The following is a 10,438-nucleotide window of genomic DNA, read 5'->3' on the forward strand; positions in this document are numbered from 1 at the left end:
CCGCTGACTAGAGCGTCATTAAACAAATCGTCTTCACCCAGCGCGCGATGTTTGCATACGCAACTAGACAAATCGCGCCGCTTGAAGGGAACGGAAACATGACGATGGAAAGACGAGACGAGAGCTACCGACTGATACTTCAGCTAACGAATGGATCGATTTGCATGGCTCGTTAACAATACATGCGTAAGGAACGCTAATGCGCTACTTTGTTTCGGACGGCCTCGTCGCGGCAAACTTGTATTCCAATAAAAAGAAACACGGCTTCGCGTTTACTTCGAGGATCCCGCTCCTTCTTTCGTGTATATCTGTATCCTTGTCGAACATGCGACGACAAGGACGTTCGTTCTGAATGATTAAATTAGCCCAGAGAGAGAGAGTAATGTCATTTCTTCTTTTAATTCTGGTCAATCATTCCTATAACATTATTATTACATGTTTTCTCTTTTTAAAATAAGTAAAATTTTTACAAAATAATTATATTTAAATTTTATATTTAAATTATTTAAATTATAATTATATTTTAGCCTCGTTAATGATATCTGTCTTTTTCTGCTAAAAGTTTGGTGAAAAATCTAACGCTCTCTAAAAATTTTTTTTTAAGAGGGATGCACGTTTCAGATTATTCAATATTTTCAATCCAAAATCGCTTGAGTGATTTGAGTTATAAGCACGAGAAGTCGCCCAAGATCCTGCAGAATACACACAGGGATCATACGGGAAACCGACCTGTTGACGGCTCGATGAAGATGAGTTATGGGGACCGTCGCCTCTGGGTCTCGCGGGACCCCTTCCCGAGACCTCTCCTCCCCCGTCATTCCACGAGATCTTACAAATGCTCGCGTGCACATACGCCGTAATGCCGGCGTCGTTAACTCTTTATACGTCTGTCAGGCCCGTTTGAGTAATGTCATTGTCGACCGATACCAGGCCGCCACCACTTTCCTCCGAAATGAACCATGTTGATCGAATTGGTCATATATTCTCGGAGGAATGAGAAAAATTGCGATTCCAGTGCAAAATATAGCTTCTTGTGTTAATGATCGCATGCAGTATCGCAACTTCTCTTGAGATCATTTTTTTCTCCGCTTAATGATACGCGGGAGGAATCGAGGATGCCACTTCTCATCTTACCCTCGTTTTTTCTGCAGAAACAAAATTCAATCAAATAATAAAAAAAACATCAAAACTGATCAAAGGATGTCACGAACTCATCACATTCTTTCGGTAGCTTCCTCTCGCCATCGAGTCCCACGAAAATGAGTGATGAAAATAATCTCGTCATTTTCTCAGCCTCTAAAGCACACAATCTGACAGCGCGGCTCGCCGTTAATCGACGCGCACGAACGATAAATCGATGTGCGGCGAGAAAGACGCCCCGACATTCCCAACCGATGCGGCGACATCGGCGACGTGTCGTCGCGGATGCCCCCGGGTACTACCGCGCTTCGTCGACGAAGGTCCATATAAAGAATGCCCGCGCGCGCGTTCAGGTAGAAGACGGGAGCCGCGTTCGCGAAGATGAGGGAACGAAGAGACGGAGGACCGGACGGACATAAAATGCACGCACGACGAGACATATGTATGCGTGTCTGTGTGCGTACGTGTGTGCGTGTACTTAGCATAAGTCTCGCACCCGAGGCACTCTCTCATCGTATTTCATGCCGGCTCTGCTTATACGCTCGCGTATAACCGCCTGCTTCTTCTTCCTCTCTTCTTTCTCTTCGTCGTCATCGTCATCGTCGTCATCCTCGTCCACCTCGAGCTTCGGGTCTCGGGTCTGCCAGGATAGAGATCGCCTCCGGTAACCGAACGCGTAACGACGTTACTCTTGCGGAGGATCGAATTCGGTTCGCCGAACTGACGGTATTACAAGTTACAAGCTTTGTCGCCCGCAGTAAATGTATACCGTTTAATTTGCTCCAAGTAAGAAATAACCCGTATCCAGGAAAACGTGATATCCTCGAAGTAGGACGGTGCAATTATGCGAAAAGAGGCGAATAAAAATGCGTTATCTAAATTTAAATTCAAGATGTATATGTACTCGACGCGTAATAATTTCTCCTCCACGAGACTCCAACATGTACAAAATCCAGAGTTCTGTTAAATTTTCGTTCTGCTCCCCGTTTAATCATCCTCGGTAGATACAAGAACACGATAGATAGGGGCTTATCAGCGACGTGAAGTAAAAGCGTTACGGGTGTTATAACGACACCCGGATTGGCGATTTAACGAGTCGTTTACGGTTGGGCCGGACGTTCGCGAATTATCATATGTCGCAGAAACGACATCCTCTCGCGATATTATCCTGCGCCAACAGAATACGGAGCGTAACGCGCGACTGAATTTGCAGCTGATTGTCAGAATTTACCCAAACGCTCGATAGACGTCAACCGAAACGATCGTCCGTCTCACGTTATGAACTTAACGATACCGAAATAGCGTGATACGCCGAGTAAGATGCTCGAAGTGAAGATGCGACACTTTGTATACACGTATACGAATATTTTCATACGGCTATCTGGCTGACAATAAATCTATTCACGTGCGTAGATCAAGATTTAACTTCGTCCCGTGAAAAACCCAATATAGCACGTTTATAAAGATTATTTCAAGATTACATAGACAAATAAGAATGCAACTTGCGAGACTCGGCGTGGTATTTTAAATATGTAGAAAGCAATTGTGCACTCAACCTTGGATTAAAACCTCATGTAAAGGTTATTATTTACAGCGAGGGACCGGAGAGTGGCCCGGCTTAACGAGCCCTTTAAAAAATTTATGCGCACCTTAAAACTTTCTTAACCAGGATTAATGCGGAAGAAGAAAGGGAAAGAGAGAGAGAGAGAAAGGAGGCCGCGCGCGAATACTTACTCCAGGCCTATCGTCGGAAATGACTTATAGCGCCCGATTCGAGGTTTCGTACATCGTAATAACCTAAATTAAGTCTGCGAACTCTCTCTATAGCGTTGGTACCCTCATTCTTACGAGTCCTTGCCGCTTGTTCACCGTTATCGAGAGGATAATAATGCTTCTCCCGCGGCGCGAGATGAGAAAGAGAGAGAGAGACACATAAAAAGAACTCCGAGACACACACGTGTGTCTTCTCGACGTCTTCCTCGAACAAGCGCAACGTGTGTGTGCGGTCCTTGAGACTTTACGCACAACCATTTCACGGAGGATGTGACGCAAACACGACGTGAGGTAAAACCGCGTGGTCTCTGAAAAGATTTCGGGAGATAGGCTTTGACTTTGATGCGCGAAAGCGCGAGGGAAACCGCTATCCTTGATAAGGGCTATCTCACGTGCAACATTGTATCCTGTTTATTACAAAGTAATTTTTCTCCTTCTACTCAGAAAAAAATAATGTAATCTTGGAAACGATTTTTTTTATTCACTCTTGTATGATTATCTTTCATTTCTTTCATATGGTTTTAATATTTTTTTATTATTATAAATAGAATATATTGGGGTCCTTACATTTATGTAGCTATGGATTTATAGATCCATCAATCGCTTATGTTTACCGACAAATTCATAAATCTATGGATTGATGACTCAATAAATCCATAAATTTACGTCCATAGATCCCCGGCAGCGCGGAGATTGCGAGATCTATCATCAAAGAAAAGAAGCTCACATATCCATAAATTCATAGATCTGTAAATCCATCGATTGCTTCATTCATGTTCATCCTATATACAGAACTCTAGCTTTATAGATGAAATTGTACATTGGCAAGCCTACAGTTCTCTATGATGTTTCACATAGCGATCAATCATTGATTTTTTACACATAGTACGCGATTATCAAAAATAAAGTTATTGAGAGATTTTGCTACTTTGAATCAAGATCTCCTCATTCTGTTTATATCCATTCCAATATTGCGATATGAGATGGAACGTTTAATCATACATGATATGATATTACATTATGATACCTGCAAAGTAGATTCGTGTATCAGAAAACAAGACAAATCGATACAAAAGCATTCGCTTCGCCAATCCGGTTGTCCATTCTTCGAGGCATATGAATCATTTATCAGCTTCGATCTCCGATCCAAACCAAAATTGTCCGCCTGACGATTCAATCTACATCCATTTATCCGCTAAACGTCTATGGCATCCTTATCGGGCGGCGCAGAACGGGATTGTCGTACGGCGTATCTTATCGTAGCTGGATCCCCGTTTTATGAGTCCCGACAATCGTAAATACGACGAAGAAACACGCGCTCAATCGGCAGAAAGGCATGCGACGCTTATTGTGAGAACCGTTCAATCAGCGCGTGCACGTTTAATCGCGAAACGAGGCGCGATAAAAGTCGCAAGGAGATTTAATCTCGACGAAGATATACTTGACATTTACGCGGCACGGATTATTAATATGGCGAATTTGAATCGTCGGAAAAGATAGGCTTCAATGATGCAATAATTGTAAATAAATGCAAAACTGTCTCTCTATCTTGTAAAGTCTAAATAATGGGCTATCAAGGTACTAATTCTACTTTACACATTTTTATACCCCATTCAACTTCAAGCATTGACAAGGCAACTGTGTAATTGCTAAATTCCTGGATTGAGAGAAACTAAATGTCTGATTAATTAAAAAATTTAATTAATTAATTTGTGAGATACTGAAACTGTGACAGCTGTCATTCTTATAATTGCGATTTTTTGCCGCATGTCGATTGCCTCTCGAGTACAAATCGCGATAAGCGGCAGTGGAAGACGGTGATTTCTCGTCGATCTCGCGTTCGCGATCAGCGTCAGCGCCGATTGCAAATCTCGGCGTCCGCGTCGGCGTCGTATAAGGCTCGTTTCTCTGCCGCACGAGGTGCGGTAATCTTAAACCCGAGAAAACGAGCGTCCTCGGGCACGAACGTCGCCGCTGCTGCTGCCGCTGCTGCTGGGCGGAAATGAAATACGGGTGAGAGACGAAGGCACGAACTTAATTTAGGTTGTTATGGGCGCGGGTCCCACCGTTCTTACTCACGCTCGCCAAAAACGCGCTGGCTGGTCCCGGACGATAAGTCATTCCGACGATAAGCCGTCCGCGGGACGCAAAACGGCGAAGGGTCCGCGGACGCGAAGTCCGAATTAAGGTTTCACGAAGAAAAATGCGCGACCGTTATCGCCGGGAGAAAAAAGATCTTCCCAGCGAAGAGCGTGGAATTTCATTTTTATAGCGTAGACCGCCGTGTTATGAAGTACTTTGTCTCGGAGACATCATTGCCGCAAAGTGGCTGAGAAATTGCAGGCAATTACGTTCGGACGTTTTTAAGCGGCGCACACGATATATTAATTTGAACAAGCGGCCCGGGATCATGGGAAATTTTCTTCGCGTTGCACTTAAATTTTCTCGATGTTACGATTAATTCTTTAGTTTCACCTTTGGAATAATTTAAGAAATGATTCTGAATTCACACTTGAATCTTCGAAAAGATCCAGCTAATCTGTGCTGATACAAATGAAATAAAAATTAGCTTTTTTTTAAGTAAAGTGATTTTTTTTCGTATACCAGGCTATAAATATCATCGCGAAAGGAGTTTGACATTCATCGCGTCTCACCCTTGCGTGCTTCAATCTTGGCGAAAATAATGAAACTTCGGCGAGATGCTTTATATGGAACCAAGGGGCCGGTCAGAAGGTGTGGTCCCTGACAGACAGCCAGGCGTTGGTCTTAAATCCAAGCCAGGCGGCGAACAGAGACCAGATCCTTCACATCCCGCGAACCACTTAGTCAACGAAAGAACGTGCTGCCGCGGGAAGATTTTTATCTGGTGTTTGCCGGGACGCATCGCTCGTTAAACCTCCGATGCACTTTGGGGGTCAATATGTACATAGCGTACCTATAATTTTCTTATCGCACGTGTCAATTGGGGGGAATATTGATATATTGAGATCTTTATTTTATTCTTAGTTACGCGCTCGTTGCGGATGAGCGACGTGAAAATTTAGTTATCGATCTACATACTTTATTGCTTTATTGCGTAAGATGTTGTTTAACGAATTGAAGATTAAACAGTTGAAAGATTAAAGAGCCAGGGACGCGTGCACAGTAATAAGACATGAATTACTCCGAAAATTTTGTCGATAATTTCTGTCCAAATTTAAATAATGAAATTTAAATTTAATAATAAATTATTCTTCTATTCTTTCTATAATTATATACTAATTTCAACGATTATGCGTTACGTGATTAATCCTTTTTAGGAATAATTATGGTGTATCTATTACAAAAAAAATATTAAATTTGCTCTCCAACAACTATTACACAGCAAAACTTTTAATTGGATACCTCTGATTAATTCATAGGAAACACAATTGCGTTTGCATTATTTCTGTAGGAAACCTTCATTGCTTTATCGCGTAAGATGTTGTTTAACAAATTCAAGATTAAACAGTTGAAAAATTAAAGAGCCAGAGACGCGTGCACAGTAATAAGACATGAATTGCTCCGAAAATTTTGTCGATAATTTCGGTCCAAATTTAAATAATGAAATTCAAATTTAATAATAAATTAGTCTTCTATTCTTTCTATAATTATATTCATACTAATTTCAACGATTATAATCCTTTTTAGGAATAATCATGGTGTATCTATTACAAAAAAATATCAAATTTGCTCTTCAACAACTATTACACAGCAAAACTTTTAATTGGATACCTCTGATTAATTCATAGGATACACAATTGCGTTTGTATTATTTCTGTAAGAAACCTTCAATTACCCGAAGCCTGCCTTTCCTCTCTCACTCGAGTACACATTTAGATATTAGTTAAGAATATTCCCCAAGCAACGCGTTGAAACTACAACAACAAAGTGATTGATCAGACGAGTGCGGCATTTATGCCTCGCGGTTTCCGCCGACAATTACGGGTTTCAAGGATGCCTCGTGCCGATAGGTAGGCAAAGAATTCGTCCTTCCTCGAAGGGAGATGCGAGAGGATGACGAGAGAGGAACGGCAGTGCCGGGCTATTGTCCAGTGAGAGAATCGAAGAAGAAGCGTCGGTGGAGTGAAAGGAAGAAAGACGGAGGGCCGAAGGGGGAATCACCCCCGGGGGCACGGCATAAATCGCTATGGACAGACAGCATGTTCGACTAATTACAGATCCCTGATTACCGACGGGCGCGACTGCGGCCGCCTAATAAAGAGAAAATAAATTAATAAACCTCTAATATCGTGGCCGGCCCATCTCGCCTTGTGGCCCTGGATAAAAAAGAAGTGTTTATTAATTTATTGTGATCGAGCCGTGATAAAAGCCACGCCGGATCAAAGGATTCGAAAATGTTCCTCGCATTGCAACGACTGGAACCGGATCCGCCTTCGATCTTCTGTCTATGTTAATGTGACTTCATCGCACAGTCACCGAAAATTTATTCCTCCTTCTTAGATTAATGTCAAAAATCGTATTCCTCTGTGAATTATTACAATCTACTCTATCTTTATTATTGTCTTTACTTATTTAAGGATATTTTTTTCAAAAATTGAATTATATATATAATTTATATGTCTTACATATTAATTTTTTATTAACACGTTAAAAAATTGAAATAAATTTATCTCCTTCAAAAATATATTCTCTAAACTATAATAGAATCAAACAAATTTTATTTTGTACTCTTCATAAGGGCACGATATATTTCTGATATAAGGAGTATATAAATTAATCTTGCTTAATCGAAAGGTTAATTAAGCATAGAAGATTTATCTCCAATTTCTACTAACACGTCTCAATTTACCTAGATATTTTTGAATCAACAAATCAGCTAACCCTTCTATATGATTCCACGCTGTAGATTGAAGCGTCAAAGAAACCGGCGAGAATCGATTTGCTGGCCGTATCGAATGGGCGGCGATAATGCGATGGAAAGGAGACAAGATCGAAGGAGGAGAAGGATAGCGGAATATGTTGAACTTCCGCGTGGGCCTTTTCTGGGTCTACAAGATGACGGCGGCAAAGGCATTTATCCGCTGTGCCGAGACCTCGGAAGGATTTATTTTCACGGTGGCAAAGATGCAACTGGAGTTGACCGACGAGGGGCAAGCGGGATCTGTAATGAACTGTAGCGAAACCCGGTCCCGGGTGTGCTCGCGGGGGCGTTTTCACGAGCAATTAATGCGACCTTAAAGGGACCGTGCGAAACGCTGCTGCGAGAAAGGAAACCGACCGAGAAAGTAACGCGAAGTCTCGACTTAAACGAATCCGTCATTTCTACACATATCCGATTGTTGCAAACATTTATATCACCTGTAGTCATATAGTAAAAGTAAATAGCATGTTTTGACAGGAAATTTGATTTAATAATTTATATAAAAAAATAATTACCTATCTTTATATTTATTCCTTGCGGAAATTATAAAATTAGAATTTTAATATTCATATCTTTTCCTATTTTAAAATTTATATAATATAGAAAGTTAATGTATTTCATTTTATAAACAATCTAACTAAATAATTCTATAATCTCATTCTATAAATAATTCCAACAAACCCAAATTTTTATATGATAAAATATTATAATAGTTAATAATAATATTACTATTATTAATATAAATAATTAATAAAAATAATTGAAAATATGTATAAAATACCATATAATAAAATAAGATTTATACCGTTTAAACAGTTCAATCGAAGAATTTTCATGGCATTGAAAATAACGATGTTATATTCAGATCTAGTTACAGATTCGAAAAAGATGTAACGCGCAATTCATTATGCGTAAAACCATAACGATATTATTAGGACAAGATCATCAACGTTTAATTACGTTATCGCAAAAGTATTACTATCATAGATGATCGTTCGAGCGGGATGTGACTCGGTTTCTTAATAAACGAGTATAATTTGCGCGTTGGTGGCACGACGTCTTTCAAAGGTACCGATGTCAGATCGTTAGCGGATTGGAAATGCGCTCGCTCTTAATGATTGAACGAATATCGAAGTCGGAGATGAAGAGAGCGCAGCGCGAGATGCTCTCTCTCTCTTTCTCTCCTCATGAGAGATCGAGAGCTCGTTGTTCTTCAAAAAAATGCGACGGCGATTTTCTATTAAAGCCGACCGCCGTGACGGGGCAACAAATTTCTTATGGGCAATGTAAATCGATCCATAAGTCGGTATACTTACACTATTTAGCCAATTAGCGGAATGCGACCGGTTTTATGTATGAAGAAAGACGCCAATCTTCCTGCATTATAGCCTGAGTATCCTGATATTGAATTGTGGTTTTACAGCCGGTTGCACCAGTAAGCTAAACATAAAAAATGATTATATAAATAATTTACAGTCGACTAGAAAAAACTATTATTTTTAAATGTTAAATTGAACATTGAGAAGCCGAAAATAGGAGAAAAATTTCAACTTGGGAAGATATATTCATGTGTAAATTTTAAATGTCTTATTAAGTAAATTTGCATTTGCCGTAGTAATAAAAGTTTTAGTTTCAAAACTTTTTATTTATATAGATTGATTCTAAAATTAAATTATTTTAACTTTTTCAAAATATACAAAATACGTAAGACACATAGTGTATATAAAAATTCTTTTTAAAAATAAATAGAAATATACACTAAGTACATAAAAAAATCCATACTTCTATGCAACAAATAGAAGTTAAAGAAAAAAATTTCAGATGTTTAAAATCTACAATTTATATACTTGGCGTTTTTTATCATATAATAATAAAAATTTGTCACTCACCGATCAACAGAAAAGTTGTCCAGCAAGATCTCAATAAAATTTCCTATTCCGTTTGCATCGGAAACACAACCATCGACGATAGTACGAAAAAAATCGATAAAATGAGTTAAAAATTCAACATTAATACGAGTTGACAATGCCTTTGCACGACATTCCCGAAATTAAAATTAAAATAAATCATTCAACACAATGAAAATGGTCGCGCGACACTTTCACGGCACTCCCGAATTAATTAAGACGCGAAAATGCGAATATCGATTATTGAACCGTTTGGGTACTTGGCTTCCCCTTCAGGATAAAGTTCCTTCCAGGTACTGAGCCCTCCCACCAACGTCAAGGTGTACCCAATGGGAGGGTTTCATCGGACGATATAAAAACCCGATAATATAAATATACTCCAAAAAACGAGTACCAATCGTCGCCAATATCTTTGCTACTGTAAAAAATATTTTCTTTAAAATTAAACTAAATTACAAAATATATTATATTACACATATATATACGTAAATATTTTGGAATTAATTAATCGTACAATACATACAGAAATCATGCCACTCTGTCGACTCGAGTTTGCCACGCAAATGCTATAGCTAAGACACAGCAGAAAAACGCTAAAATGCCAGCTCGCCGATAGGTAAGCCTCGAATCCGCATAAATAGAGACGCAAAAGATTGTTTAACGGCGGTACATATGAGTAGTTGAAAAAATTATTCTCACGCGACTCAATCGAAGG

The 10,438-nt window shown here is 39.6% G+C and overlaps 1 protein-coding gene across 5 annotated transcripts in view; it reads right to left on the bottom strand.

Moving 5' to 3' along the window:
• LOC145974942 (uncharacterized) overlaps positions 1 to 10,046 on the bottom strand; it is a 116,771-nt gene extending 106,725 nt beyond the window's left edge. For all 5 annotated transcript variants that reach the window (XM_083105069.1, XM_083105071.1, XM_083105070.1 and 2 more), the window contains exons 1-2: positions 9,706 to 10,046; positions 9,133 to 9,256 (exon numbers count right to left, since the gene is read on the bottom strand). The gene's annotated coding sequence lies outside the window, so the exon portion shown is untranslated. The remainder of the gene's footprint in view (positions 1 to 9,132; positions 9,257 to 9,705) is intronic.
• Positions 10,047 to 10,438: the final 392 nt, after the last annotated feature.

The sequence above is a fragment of the Camponotus vicinus genome, unplaced genomic scaffold (genome assembly GCF_025532165.1).
Source record: "Camponotus vicinus isolate PSW18456_S1 unplaced genomic scaffold, iyCamVici1.0 SCAF_7, whole genome shotgun sequence".
Classification (NCBI taxonomy): domain Eukaryota; kingdom Metazoa; phylum Arthropoda; class Insecta; order Hymenoptera; family Formicidae; genus Camponotus; species Camponotus vicinus.